The following is a 16,428-nucleotide window of genomic DNA, read 5'->3' on the forward strand; positions in this document are numbered from 1 at the left end:
TGTGATTTAAATGATTAAGCCTTGCAACACTTTCTGCTTTCCCTCTCTCCAATGTTTGTCTCCAGCTGCTCCCAGTTGAAGGTTTTGTTCTCTTTCCAACAGGAAGGAATATCCACCCACACCAGCTTGAAGTGCCTTATTAATGTCAACCGAAGATGTAAAACAGACAGTTTCAGTACCAGTCGTAGATGTAGAATTCTCCACATCAAGTACTTTTGTATGGCAAAAGCAAAAGAAAGTGGATTGGGGATGCTTAACAATATGCATTAAGTAAATTCTAGGAGTCTAGCGCTTTTAGAGATACTATCTCATTCAATTCTCACCACAAATATCATTTACACATGGTGGGCCATGTCATTTTCATGGAGGTCTACATGTGGAAGAAATAATAGCCATACGATGTTAGGACACTGTGAACTACCACGCAGGTGGTAATTCCTGACTGCCTTCAGAACGCACGCTGTTTCGTCTAACACATCATGATAGATAAGTGTAATGGATATCCATCGGTTTTGGTCCCTGTATTTAAAGTTATGTTTCTGGAGGACTGTATTGTGTCCTGCCTTCCACAGTGGGTGCTAGAAAGCTCAGATACTTGGCCCATTGGCTTTGAATCTTCAGTGAGCATCGGGAAGAAGTAAGGAGAGTTCAGAGTTAACCTCTGTGGCAACAGCACTGCCATCCAGAATGACACAGAAAATCTCAAGTCTGTAACCGAGCAGGATCCTGTGGGGCCTTCTAGGGTCAGACCCTTCCCCCATATCCTCTGCTGCAGCTCCTCTCTGAAGGACCCAGATAATAGTATTTCATGTATATCCTGAGTTTTTCAGATGCTTAATCCACCACCAAATGGAAGAAATGAACGACTTGGTGATTGAGAGCACGTGGCCCCCAGACATTCTGGCTCCTAGGGGTTGATAGCACTGACCGCCCTGTTACCTCCACATCAACCAACCAGAGGGCTGTGTGTGAGCTTATCACTAACCCTTCAACCCCCCTCCCTTACCTGGACTTTAAATACACTTTAAAAACCCTTCGTGGAGTTCAGGATTTTCTTGGGCATGAGCCACCCCATCCTCCTTGCTCAGCCTGGCAATAAAACTTTTTCTGCTCCACACTTCTATGTTTCAATTTGTTTGGCCTCACGGTGCGGTAGGCAAACTTGCCTTTCCTAACAAGTCCATTGTCATAAACTAGGACATTGGAAAGAGCAGATGGTGTGCCAGAGAATATAAATGGAAAAGAAAAAAAAGGGGGGGTTATTTATTTATTTATTTATTTATTTTTTTAGCTTAAAGTAAGCAATGCATGGGTTAATGTAAAATTATGCCATTTTTACTAGTGATGCTTAACAGTCAAAGATTTTGATCGACTTTTCTTTCTGGAAGCTCATGCTTTACGGCTTTGCAAGAACACATTTTTTTTTTCCAAATCAGAAAATAAAGCAAAAATGTTGCTCGTTGAAAATTTAAAAAAAATCCTTTACAAAATATCTATTAAGATGGTGCAAATGAAAAAGGTGCTAAAATACTAGTGACTAATTGTGAAATAATTAAAACCTGGGACAAGGATGTGTTTTCCATGTTCGCTTAGCTGATGCTGGGAGTCCGTTTTATACGTCTTCACCATATAATTAAGTTTAACACCAATAGTCAAACCAGAAAAAATATATATAATTAATATTACAAGGAGAAAACAGTGAATATGAAATATCCAGGTGCATTTGAACATAGGTATAATAAGGTTATTTTCTACGCTTTAAACATTATTAACAGAATGAAAGCTCTAGGTTCAACAGAAGTCTAAAATATTGAAATAACATTTCTTAAATTATTAAACCAAAAGTGTAACAAAGCAACACATCTCTCCAGGGAATTGATTTTCTTGTTACACGACCACCGTTCTTTGTATTTCTGATCCTCAAAAAATCTGGTACATTTCATTCAATGAAATCATCCTAAGCTTGCTTACTTATGGTCAAATATTTCACTTGCTGCTTCTGAGGCAAGAGTAAAAAGGAGATAAGTCATTCCGGCAGCATGAATTCATGTTTCCCTCATCACATAGTAGTTGGCAAACTTGGTTGGAATTTATAGACTGGCATGTTGTGGGTAACATTACTGCTACCACAAGATTGCCTTTTATATAGTACCCTACAGAACACACTTAATAACCCATGGCCTAGTGTTTTGAGTAATTTCAACAACAGAATCATTTTAGTGTGGTGAACTTCATGGACAGACACCACCTTGCTCCTTCATAGCTGTGTTCATATACTGATTTTGCATCTCCTGGATTTAATTTCTCAGATGTGTTTTGGAATATGTTCAAATTGAGAATACTGACAAGATGCCTTAGTGGAATCGCCAGAAACTTGGTTATTGACTGAAGACATTGTTGAAAGCATTTATCATTTATATATACTCTTTTGTATCATTGAAGCAATTTTAAGAGCTATTTCAGAATATATCTTTCAAGATCTTCCCTGTTATAAATTTCTTTCTAATTATTTAATCATTATTCAAATGGCAGTTTTCACCACACACGTTAAAATGATGTAATTCACTGTTAAATTCTGACAGATGACTAAAGACAAGAGTTAGAGAAACAGTGAAAACCCCTGCTCCCCTCACATACTAACAGACTGTCAGAAATCTCCATCAGGTCTTAAAACAAAACACATTTACCTGTTTAAAATTCTTCTCACAAATTTTCCATTGTTTCCTTTGAACCCTGATATCTATTACATTTTATTCTATCCATAAATATCTTTATTAATAGATAATATAATATAAGCAACTTGAGATTTCCAGACTGACTCAAAATAGTCAAAAAGATACTGAGCTTTGTTGAGTGGCGAACTGTGATGGATAAGAGCTTGCTTTTTGGCGGGGGGGGGGGGGGGGACTGCGGAGATGTTCCAGGGCCTTCATGTTTCACATCATTGCAGATCATCCAAGTCAAAATTAGCCTATCTCTCAACATTTATATTGTCAAATAACCTTCCTTTCAACTAGTTTACTGGGATTCATTATTTCATTCAAACATGTATTCAACACATGTTTGTGTTACTTATGCTGAAAGATTCAAAAGCCGCATCAAGGAATGTACAGTTACTGGATGAGATAAGCAAGTAGACCAAGAGTGACAGACATTAAATACATGAAAAGCAAATCTCTCTGTGAGGTATTTTAAAAGAGAAAACATGTTAAGCTAAACTGATGGATTTCTGATGACGCATACAGGGCAGGAAGGAGAAATGGGTCTTTATTTCTTTTAATGTCCTCAACCTGTTTTTACAAACTTTTCTTCCCACCTCTTCCTTTTACCGCCAGGTAAGAGTCTGGACCCATTTCTTAGCTTCCTGAGTAATTTCCTGTATAAATCCGAATTTTAAAAAGTGTCTCAAAGTAAGAGATTTCTCAGTGCTTATCCTGTGAACTTAAAAATACCATCTTAGCATAATTTTCATGTATAAAGATTAAAAGATATCTTAATAAATTTAATAGCCCATGCAGTATTGGGGGGGCATGATATACATCATCGATTTTTGAAATCATTTACATAATCAATTATTTCAATATGTGTGTTGAAATATTGACTGCTCAAAGAATCAAGCTAAGTTGATATGACACTTTCAGCCTAGAAGCTCAAAATCTCAGTGAGAAAACACTGATACTAAATGACATAAGGTCAAGGGACAGTTGAATGAATGAAAAATTAATTTTGTTTCTATAGTGATATTAGGCAGAAGAAGAAAAATCATACATGCCATAAGGGACAACTTGAGAGAGATGACAAAGTCCATAGAGGACAGAAGAAGAGTGAACTATCTTTCAACTAGTCAAGGGCTGTTGGAAGAGGTACAGCTTGGAGAATTACAAGAGGATTTTTGTATATAAGACAAGACCAGAGAGTTGAGGTGTCATGAAAGTGTACAAAGCCAATGTTGTGAGGTACTGGGCACACTCTAGGCTACTTCAGTGGCACTGTGTTGGGTCTTGAATCTTCTGTTGTCATTCCTGAGATCACCCACTCCAGGGTACCACCTGGAATCTGGATATCAAATTCAAATGCCATGTTGCCCTAATATCCTTTCAAATTTAAAGTAGTTTTAGAAATGCTAAAGGACTATAGGAAGGAAAAGGACAAATAGGGTAATTACTAACTTTACACAGTCCCTTCCTCAGAGACATCACAGAACATTAGACTAGCTCGGTCTTTCTGAAGTATCCTGGCAGCACTATTCCTGCAAGACGCTCTGAGAAAAGAAAGAAAAAACCTCCATTTTCAAATTAGTTTTAAGTGCTATGTACTTTATGCCCCTTTTCAATAACCATAATGTACATTAATATATTTAAGGATCGGAGAGGTACTACCTCAGAAAATTCAGAAAGCTTTAACTTTGCTGAATCAGGCGTTTTCAAAATTTATTTGACTACAGAAACCGGAAAAATCACTTAATGCTTACTAACATCTTGTTGAATTCTGAGAATATACTTTGTGAGTGCTGGTCTGGCTGTTTCTGATCCTAGGCTCCATGGATGTATTTCAAAAGAAACACCAACTCCTCAAATCATATACAGAAATTGGAATGAATTTAAATGCTTTCATATGAAGAGAGATTTTTACTTATTATCAAATGTCTGTGACTCTAAATGTTGAAAACCCATTGACTAGAAAGAATTCTTAATGGATTTAAAAAAAAAGGAATATCTTAGAAAAGTGCTATATACCTAATAATATTTTGATAACTTTAATTATTATCACTATTATTAAATAAAACATTTCTGAATTATTTTATTCTACAGTTTATGCATCTGCAAATAAATATTTTAGTCTATAAATATGTCCTTGGATTAGACATATCTCAAGATTTTGTATAAAGCCAATTTGTGTTTAGCAAATATTTTCCCAAGAATCTCATTATTGTTTTTTAAAAAAGAGTAAAGGTAAGTACTTGACTTCTGATTAATTATATAAGAATGCACATAATATTCTGAAAATAATTTTAAAAGACAAATTTTGATTATTTTATGGTGTTATACAATGTACCAGAAAGTTTTAAAAAAAATTACTGATGATTAAAACATGCTACCAGTCAATGGAGAGCCCAAAAAGAGACCCACATAAATATAATTAATTGATCTTTGACAAAGGAACAAAGCAACTTAATAAGGAAAGGAGAGTCTTTTCAACAAATGGTGCTGGAACAAGTGGACATTGACATGTAAAAATGAGTCTGGGGTGTAGGGTAAAGCATGTGCTTAATTTAACATGCATGAAGTCCTGGGTTCAATACCCAGTACCTCCATAAAAAATCAAAAATAAACGTAAAAATGAATCTGGGTATAAACTTTCTATCCTTCACAGAAATTAACTCCAGATGGGTCATAGACCTAAGTGTAAAACACAAAACTGTAAAACTCCTAGAAGATAATGTATGTAGAGAAAATCTAGGTGACCTTGGTTTTGGCGATCTCTTCTTAGATATAACACCAAAAGTACAAACCATGAAAGAAAAAAAAAAGAAAAACAAACTAAGTTGATCTTACATAAAATTAAAAAAATTTGCTCCTCAAAACACACTGTTAGGAGAATGTAAAGGCAAGTCACAGACTGGGAGACGAGGTTTGCAAAATACATAGCTGATAACGGACTGCATGCAAGTACACAAAGAGCTCCTAAAACTCAAAACAAGCACATGAATTAAAAAGGGGTCCAAAAATCCCAACAGATATCTCACCAAAGAACATATACACATGGTCAACACACATATGAAAAGATGGTAAACACCATACATCACCAGGGAATTGCAAATTAAGTCAAGGAGATAGCATTACAATGGCTGAAATCCAAAACACAGACAATACCAAATGTTGGCAAGGATGTGGAACAACAGGAACTCTCAGTTGTGGCTGGTAAAAACACAAATGTAGTGGTCACTTTGGAAGACACTTTGACAGTTTCTTAAAAAACTAAACATAGTTTTACATAGTCTTACAAAACTAAACCTATATGATCCAGCAGTTGTGCTTCTGAAATTTACCCTGATGAGTTTAAAGTATATATTTATACAGACACCCACACACAAGTGTATAGCAGCTTTATTCACAATTGCCAAAGTTTGGAAGCAACTAAGACATCCTTTATCAGTGAATGGATAAACTGAGGTACAGCCATATGATGGAATATTATTCAGATAAAAAGAAGTGTGCTATCAAGCCACAAAAAGTCATGAAGGAAATTTAAATGTATGTTGTTAAATGAAAAAAAGCCAATCTGAAGAGGTTACATGTTGTCTGATTCCAACTCTATGCAATGCTGGAGAAGGCAAAATTATAGAGCCGATAAAAGGAGCAGCAGTCTCCTGGGGCTTGGGGAAAGGGAAGTAAGGATGAATTGGCAGAGCATGCAGAGTATCTTTATGATCGTGAAATGATTCTATATGATACTGTAATGATGAATACGTATCATTACACTTCGATTATAATCAGCAGAGTGTACAACACAAAGATTGAATGCTAATGTACGCTATGGACTTTAGTTAATAATGCTGTGTTTATATCAGGTCACCAATTACAACAGCTATAGCACACTAATACAAAATGTTAGTAACAGGGGAAACTGTGTGTGAGGGTTGGGGAGTAGACTGCAACTTTCTGTACTCTCTGCTCAATATTTTCATAAACCTAAAACTTCTCTAAACAATGAAGTGCATTAATTTAAAATCTAAAGTATGGTACAGAGCCAAACATAATATAATAGACTCACACACTTGACATACCAGTATGAGAAATGATTGCTAAAACAGAAAAAAAAAATTAAACAAATTAACCTGCTGTTTGTTACTTTTTATCTTCAAAAATAGATCTTATTTGTTAATTAATTATTTTTTTTACATAGTCCTCAGCCCTTTTACTGTAGAAAATTTTACGTCAGCTTTGGTGGTGTGTAGGCATAAATGCACAAATTCATGAAACCACAAATAGAGTTTTATTTGCATCTAGCCAATGAGATCTACACATTATTAGATTAAATTTTTTTTTCTTTTCCCCCAAAAAACAATTAGTTGATTTAAATGATGTTAGTATACTCAGGGCTTGATGCAACTTCAGATGTTTGTAAGTACTGCTTATTTCATAGGCTGATTTATTGTTATAGAATAATTGCAGCAAATTGAGGAGTAAAAGAGAGAACCGTGGGCTAGAGGACTTTTGGTAAGTCAGGAACCCTTACCTGGGACCCACGCCACCCTGTCTGATTAGTCCTGCACGGCATAACCAGAGCTGCCCTCCCTCTTCACGGTCACCATCAAGTGAGGCAACACACAGCTGCTGGCTGAAGATGAGATTCATATAAGCAGGCATGTCCTAACGTACACCTCAAAGGCCAAAGTGGATCTGACCTAAATCTATCGAAGATTCTCATTTTATGGGCCACTCAAATCTCCTTCACTAATCACTAGTCATTTTAAGGTAATTTAGTAGATTTCAGTACCAGAAAACAACTATATTTAGAAATATAAAGAACTCAGTGCATGGAGGATAAGTAGGTAACCTGAGATGTTTAAGGAAAGAAAAATCAGAATAATAAATATAAATCAAAATGCATGGACGATCTTGATTGGGAAGACATTTTCTACAATACAAAACTGCATTAGCACATGAGTGTAATAAGTTAGCACTGTGAACAGGCATGTGCACACACACACACACACACACACACACACACACACACACACACACTTGCTGGCAGGGTAACACCACAGAGACCCAAACTAACAAATAGAGAAAGAGTTATCTGAAGACATTTTCTGCGGTTATTTTTTATTTTTTCTTAATAAAGCTTCTAGGTTGAGACATCACTGCTTTTAGCATGTGTTTGTGATAACCTCCTTATGCCACTCAGCTTAATATTCTGAACTTTCAGTTTATTTCCTGTCTCGGCAACCCAGATAGTAACTCCAGCACACATTTTTGCTGAAATTGCTCTAAAAGTTTGTGTAACATGAATTATCTCTGTTGTCTCAGACGACAGCAATACCCTTTGAGATTCTGGATGAGGAGGGAACAGTCAGCTTCTTTTTCTCTCCTTAGTTCTTATAAAACAGTAAATCCTCTTGTTTGGGCCCTTCTCCAGTTTCTTTAACTCTGTGCTCTCGTTCAAGTTTTCAAAGTTTGGGCTCATAAAAATGATTGCAAAATCTATGAGTTATCTCAAGTCTTAATCTTGTTTAAACAAATTCTGGATATAGTCTTCTTGGTCAGGAACTTCTCAATTTAAAAAGCTCTGACATTTTCAATCACCATACCTGAAGAAATCCATGGAAATGAACATTTAACCTCATAAATATTTAAATAAGATTTTGATTGTTTCCAAATACTCTTCCCAGGAGAAACAGGAGGCTCTTACAGAGGTTGGAAATTCACCCTGGGTCTGATTTTATTTCATGTTCAAAGTGATGCTGGGCCATTTCACATCCTGAGATGAGCAGAAATTCCTGGAACTCTGAAGAGAATGGAAAGTACAAAGAATGACTTCAGCTCAGGATGAAAACTCACTGGTACCACAAATTATTGCTTCCAGAAGAGTTTACTCTTCCATCTCACTTAACCCCACTGTTGTGCTTTCCCTGACTTTAGGGCATCAGTATGACTCAAAATTTGGGGAAATGAACAATTATTATTTTAAGTGTTTGAATTTAATTATGCTTTACATTTCGTATTCCATAAAAATCTATCATTACATCTATTTCTTTTTCTAATCTCTTCTTATCTTCTTGTACATAATTGACAATTTAATTATGACCACTGAAACATCCTAACAGAGGGTACTGATTTTTAAAATGTCTTATCTGTGAATAGTTGGAATACTATTGATTGATTGCTGTGATATATTTATAATTTACCCAGAAATTAGATGGTGGGGGGAGGGGAGGTCAGTATTCTACAACATTTGAAAATTTGAACTTGCTTTTAGTAACTGTAAAAATTTGATTTACTTCCCTACGATCAATTCAGAAATGCTGAACTATTACCCTTAAAATCCTTCCCATTTGAGTCTCAATATTCCATGTACTTTATTATTTGAATCAGGCAAGATAATTTAGCAGAAGTTGAATTTTGCCTATTGTATAAGTAAGTGTTCTTTACCTCTAATTACATAAATTGTGTCCTGGAATTCATAATACCTTTCTCAACATCAGTGAGCTTGTTTCTCTGAATGAGAATCTTTGGACCATGTGACTTTAGGATTATCAGAAATTCACTGAGTGTTCTGCCACTGTTGTAGTGTCTCTGAAACTCAGTATGCAGTATTGTATCTCGTCCATAGTGAAGTCTTCACTCTGGTGTGATGTCTGAGGCTATGTGTAAGGTCAAGTTCAAAGTACAACAAGATGTAAGCAAGGATTGAAATAACCTTACATTAAACCAGGAATTCCTTAGACTTCGTAGGAAGTAATTTGCCTAACTATTCAGACTTAATCCAATTCTTTTTTTTTTTTTTTTTGGCTGAATTATTTGGATAAATTTTTCTTATTTTTGTTTTTCTTTACCTGCATAAACCTAACCTAAGGGCTTATTCTACTCACCACATCTCACTGGAAGTTTCTTTGTTTCTTTGTTTAGATATGCTAAATTAATCCAGCCAAAAGCACAGAGTTCACTTAGGGACAGTCATGTAAGTATTCAATGTGGAGTCTTCACTTTTAACTAGTTATAAAATTATTGCTGGATCCACTGAGAGGATTATTATTGAGTGCTTATAATTATGTCAGTATAAAGTTTTCAGAATGGATTTAATCACAACCCTATCACTCAATTCAGGCATTAGGGGGAGTTAAAAAAGTAGATGGCTGTTTTCTAAGAGTAAAGGTAAAATATTGTAATATATTTAAAGTCAAGTGAACTTAGTCTTTTATTTTTGTCCTACGTAGCAAAAAAAAAAAAAAGATCATTGCATATGCATGATGAAAACATTGATTATACACTTGATTGGTGGTTGGGGTGAGCAGTTACATAAATGTGAAAACTTGCACCCTGTTCTTCATTGCCCTTTGCAGATAGTTTTCCACAAATTGAAGATTTGTGGCAACTCTATGATGAGCAAGCCTGTAAGTGCCATTTAACCAAAAACATTCGCTCACTTCTGCTCTCCGTGTCATATTTGGGTGATTCTCACAATAATTCAGACTTTTCTGTTACTATTATATTTGTTATGGTGATCTGTGATCAGTGATCTTTGGCAACCATAGGCATCGCACAAGCTGATGGACATGAGTAAGTTCCAATAAAACCTGATTTGCAAAAATTAACAGCTGGCTGGATTTGGTATTTGGGCCATGGTTTGCCTTTGCTAAATATACTGTAATGGAAATGAGCTGAAAATCCTAGAACTTTTGGAAAAACCATTCCAAATGTTTTCCCGCCACTCTCAGTAAAAATGATACGGTGTTTGGATGACTTGTGGGGGTGGTGTTACTTAGTCTAATGTCGTTATTTAGAATAATATATAGCCTCACCAAGATGTGTCCTTCTTAAAGAAAAAAAAAAAAAAAAAAACAGTTCCTAAGCAACCTTGACTTAAAAATCAAATAAAATATTCTGAAAATGTATATTAGGAAGTCATAATTAGATACATAAATCCCACAAAGATAGAGAGTTTACATGAGCAGCAACCTATGAACTTTAGATGTTCTTCTGCTGCATAACCATATGGTTTTCATCTTAAAATAATAAAAATGACAGAGCAAAATATATGCATTTAAGTAAGAGGAAAGAGGTTCAGGGCGAGTGGGCGAGTCCCATGATTACAGCTAGTGTTATCATTTAGTTGAATAATCAGCTTATTTGTTTCCCATTAAAGGATAATCAGACACAGATTTGAGTGGGGGTGGCTGCGGCGCTCTGGCCTGCCGATGGCGGAGGGAGACTCAGGTTGCCGGGCCCGAGGCCTCTGACCTCAGCACCAGGGCCTTACCGCAGCCACTGCAGCCAAAGCTGAGTGAAGTGCGGGGAGGTGGGCCCCTGGCGCTGCAGGTACAACCTGCCTACCGATCAGTTACGCAACCGATGCGTTTCCTGGAGGATACACCCCCGCCCTCTTTGGAAATGATTCTCGCACAGTAACGGCAGATGGAAAACTGGTGCATCCGGGTTTACGGATACAGCTGGACAAGATTATGGCAGGTTGCGCCCCCTAGCCTACCTGCAAAGAGATGCATTCCCAATTTTCTTTTGTCTTTTGAGTTCAGCCTCATTTGCAGATGTTTGGGCAAAGTGGTACCCTGAAGGGCAAGTCCGTTGTCCCAACACTCCCATCATCCGAGGCTTGATTTTAGGGTTGATAAAGACACAATTGAGAAACTAAGGAGAAGAAACTGACTCCCATTACTGACCCGCAGGGTTTAGCCGCGTGGCCAGGGCGATTGGTGCTGTGCGAATACCTGGAGTGCTCTGCTCTTACAGGATGAGGACTCAAGACAGCATTTGATGAAGCTTTTCCAGCAGTTCTGTGCTCGCCTTCTATCAAGAGGAGAGAGAACATTCTTGCTCTTATAAATGTCTGGACCCTTCTCTCCTGCCCTGCACCTTTGTTCGAAAATAGTGGAGGCTTCCACTCAATGCCAAATTTTTTGTTCTGTATTATTTTTTTCCATAAGACCATTTTGAACAAATTGGTGATTAATTAGGTTTTGTGTTTTTAAAGTTCAAGAGTTCAAACTTCCACATTCTATTAAAATTTAGCCCTAAAATGACAAGATTTCTAAAAGCCTTATTTTTAAAAAGCCCCTATTCTTACTCCGATTAGAAGTTGCCAAAATACCTTGTGAACAGACACCTTGTGAACAAAGTTGCATTGTTGTGCTAAGAACACTAAAGGCTAAATTGCTTACAGACTTTTTGTCTGTGAGAAGATTGCTGATTATGAAGGAAGGAAACGCAGATATTTTACAACTAATTTCAGATACAAAGAACAGTACGACCTCTGTGAAACCTTGTCATTCAATGCATTTAATATCAACCCATGATCATTACCTAACGTTTTGCTGTACATCATAATGAAATGAATGTAGCAACTCAAATCTCTGGATCATTTAAAAAAAATTCATGGTGAGACTTACAAAAAAATAGTGTATTAGATTTTGCTGAGATTTTTGAACACACTCTTACTTACAACTTTTCTCTAATGAAGTATTCTGTTCTAGCCATGGGTACACTGAGGGAGAGTGCATATGTTGGAGCAGGCAGAGAGCTAGATGTGAGCCAACAAACGGGGACATGGGCTAAATGGCAGGAATGGGCAGAGAAAGAAAGGCTGGGCTGTCAGGAAACCATTCCTTCAGTAGACAGGAGAAAAGCAGGAACCTCTGGACTGATAAGAAATCACACCTTTTGGGGTGAAAAGTGTCCTGTAGTCGATCATAAAAAAGGTAGGAAAAGGCAGGAATCTCCAGTGTTTGAATAAAACCTTTTGCTCATTGTATCTTTATTACTATAAAATTAGCCTTGCAGATTAGAAGTACCCATGATGCACTGATGTCATGTCACTTCCAATCAAGACTAAATAAGGACAAAAATCCCTCCTTCCCTCAGGAAAGTGGACCTGGGATGGAAATCAGGGGACATGACTCCAAATACCTACTTCTCTAATGCATGTTCCACCCATTCATTTTTACACTCTATGTAACCAACCTGCCAGAGAAACTCAGGGCAGCCGCTCACCTGAGCCTTTCCGCTCTCCCCTTGAGGGTGTGCTCTCCATCCCTTAATAAATCCTCACTTTGCTTTCTTGACCTTCGTGTCTCATCTCAGTATTCATTCTGCTATGAGACAAGAACTTAATCTCTGGTAACACGTGGAATATTGATCTTGATATGATCAAAAGATGAAGACGGTATTTTGACAAAATATGAAGTGGAGAATAATTTACACCACACAGTATACCTAATAATTAACCTAAATAGAAGTGTCACATGTAAAATTTGAAAAGGTTAATTCCTGTCAAGTCCAGTCGATGATGAAGAAAGGTTGGTATTATCAGTGTTTTCTCAAGCTTTTCCTTGTCTTAAACCTGTTATCTCTCTGGAAATTAGAGATTTAATTAATCTTTGAATTGTACATTCTAATAGTTGCTAACTTTATAAGTGTTCTTCTTATAGAACCCCTTCTTAATGAGCCATATGCCTTCTTATATTATAAAATTTTTTGATAATGCATTAAGAATTTTTTCTTCTGATTTAGTAAAAGTGAATTCTTGTTTTTTTGTGTACTCTATTCAAAACTAATATGTGTTTTCCCTGGTTTTCTAGTAGCTAGGTGTAGAAATCTTGTGATTCATGTTTATAGCTTTTAAAAATATTTAAAAATATTCTTAAACTATGAAACTTCTTAATAACACTGTCTTGCCAGATCACCAATACTGTATTTGACCCAAACTGACCCTTCTCTTTGCCTCATCTACATGGACACATTCTTCCTCTTATTGCTGTATCTAACAATGTTTTTTTGTGGGTGTTTGGATATTTGTGAACTCTTTGCTCATGCTAACGAAGTTCTGTACAACTTACCCACTGGAAGAGTACAAGGTTGAATCTTTCACCATTGTAACAAAAGAAGAAAAAAAAAATTAAAGTCACAGTGGTAAAATTGTGAAATGATTTTTTATTTACCTTTCGCTAATACATTTAGCACTATGTTTTACATATATGACAATTAATCCTTGAATTACAGTAATTAGTTAAGGGATACACAAAATTAAAAAAAAATTGTAAAATATGGAATCAAAAGCATAAAACATGGCAGTGGGTAAAATGAAGAATTTTTAGAATATATTTAGATGTTAGTTACTATCACCTTAAAATAGACTGCTTATGTATAAGCTGTTATATGCAAACCTCATGGTAACCACAAAGCAAAAACCTGTAGTAAATGCACAAAAGGCAATGAGAAAGGAATCAAAACATATCACTGAAGAAAGTCACTAAACCACAAGGGAAGAGAGCAAAATAAGAAAGAAATAGAGGGGGTCACAAAAGCAGCCGGAAATGAGTAACAAAATGGCGATAAGTACATACCTATCAATAATTACTCTAAATATAAATGAACTAACTTCTTCAATCAAAAGACCAACGGTGGCTGAATGGATTTTAAAAAATAGAATCATTTATGTGTTGCCTACAAGAGACTCACTTCAGACCTCACACACAGATACTGAAAGGGCGATGGAAAAAAGATATTCCATGGAAAGGAAAATGAAAAAAAATCTGATATAGCTATCCTTACATCAGACAAAACAGATTTTAAAACAAAGACTTTAATAAAAGGTAAGGAACAGCATTATACATTTATAAAATGATGAATCTAATAAGAAGGTATAACATTTGTAAATATATATGCACACACCATAAGAGCACCCAAATATATAAAGCAAATATTAACAGACCTAAAGAGAGAAATTGAAAGCAATACAATAACAGTAGGAGACTTTAATACCTCATTTACATCAATGGATAGGTCATTCAGTCAGTCAGAAAACCAATAAGGAAATACTAGGCTTAAATGACACATTAGATTACGTGAAATTGATAGACATATAAAGATAATTCCATTTAAATGTAGCAGCATGCACAGTCCTTTCAAATACATATGAAACATTCTCAAGGAGAGATCACATGTTATGCCAAAAGGTAAGTATTAACAAATTTAAGAAGAGGGAAATAATATCAAGCATGTTTTTCAACCACAAGGTTATGAAACTAGAAATCAATTACAAGAAGAAAACTGGAAAAATCACAAACATATGGGGATTAAACAACATGCTCAACAGACAATAAGTCAATGAAGAAATCAAGGAGAAATAAAATTACCTTGAGACAAATGAAAATAGAAATACAACATTCCAAAATCTATGGGATGCAGTGAAAGAAGGTCCAAGAGGGAAGTTCATGGTGATACAAGCCCACCTTAAGAACTAAGAAAAAAACTCAAGCAATCTAACAATACACCTAAAGGAACTAGAAAAAGAACAAATAAAGCCAAAGGTTAGTAGAAGGAAGGAAATCGTAAGGATCAAAATTAAAATAAATGAGATAGAGACTGTGAAACAACAGAAAAGGTCAATAAATATAAGAGTTAGTACATTGGAAAGAGAAACAAAATTGGAAAAAACTTTAGCTAGACTCACCAAGAAAAAAATAGAGAGGGTTCAAAGAAATAAAATCAAAAATGAAAGAAGAAAGTTCACAACTAACACAACAGGAATACAAAGGATCATAAGGGACTACTATAAACAATCATATATCAAAAAATTGGACAACATAGAAGAAAGGGATAAATTCCTGGAAACATATAATCTTCCAAGACTGAAATATGAAAAGGTAGAAAATCTGAATAGAGCAACGATTGGTAAGGATACTTGAATCAGTATCCAAAACTTCCCAAGAAACTAAAGTCCAGGACCAGACAGATTCACTGGTGAATTTTACCAACATTTAAAGAAGACTTAGCAGCTATCCTTCTCAAACTCTTTCAAAATATTGAAGGTGAGGGAAAACTTCAAAATTCATTTTTTAAGGCCAGTACTAACTTGACACCAAAATCAAACAAGAGCACCACAAAAAAAAGGAAATTACAGGCCAGTGTCTCTGATGAAAATAGATGCAGAAATCCTCAACCAAATGTTAGCAAATTGAATTCAGCAGTACATTAAAAGGATCATATACATGATCAAGTGGGATTTATCCCAGGGACGCAAGGACAGTAGAGCATCAGCAAGTCCATCAGCGTGATGCACCGCATTAACAAAATGGAGGCTAAAAACCACATGGTCATCACAACAGGGGCGGGAAAAGCGTTGGACAAAACTCAACATCCATTCGTGGTAAGAACTCTCAACAGAGTGAGTGTAAAGAGAATTTGAAATGTCAGCAATCTTGTCCGTGGTCAATAACATTGACTCACATGTGGTGATTTTAAAATTTTGACTTCTCAGAGTTTGTGAGGTTGTGTCTGGGAATAAGGAAGCGCCCTGTAGTGTGGGACCCCCCAGTCCCTCTTCACTCATAGCATCCCAGCTTTTATCTGGCTGACAAGTTGGCCTTTCACTTAAGACTGCTGTTATTAAAGAAATTATTCTATGGGTCATTAATAAATATTTTTACTATGATAGCAATATGAATATAATTATTAATTAACATTTGTAGAATGAATAAAATATTTGAGACCTCCACGTTAGGGCAGGCTACACCTCGTAAAAAACAACCATTGTATTTTTCTCTCTGATTGCCATTTTCTGGGTAGATAAATTCTTCCTTCATTTTGTGCCTTAAAATTATTTCAGAAACAGACATTGAACTCAGTTTCATCTACTGAATTTATTATGCAGTATGATATCACACTGCATAATAATACCATGAAAATTGTT

At 35.8% G+C, this 16,428-nt stretch overlaps 1 pseudogene; it reads left to right on the forward strand.

Annotated features, from left to right (window-relative positions):
- Positions 1 to 479: 479 nt before the first annotated feature.
- Positions 480 to 11,609, forward strand: LOC106729797 (annotated as a pseudogene).
- The last annotated feature ends 4,819 nt before the right edge of the window (positions 11,610 to 16,428 follow it).

The sequence above is a fragment of the Camelus ferus genome, chromosome 8, assembly GCF_009834535.1.
Source record: "Camelus ferus isolate YT-003-E chromosome 8, BCGSAC_Cfer_1.0, whole genome shotgun sequence".
NCBI lineage: Eukaryota > Metazoa > Chordata > Mammalia > Artiodactyla > Camelidae > Camelus > Camelus ferus.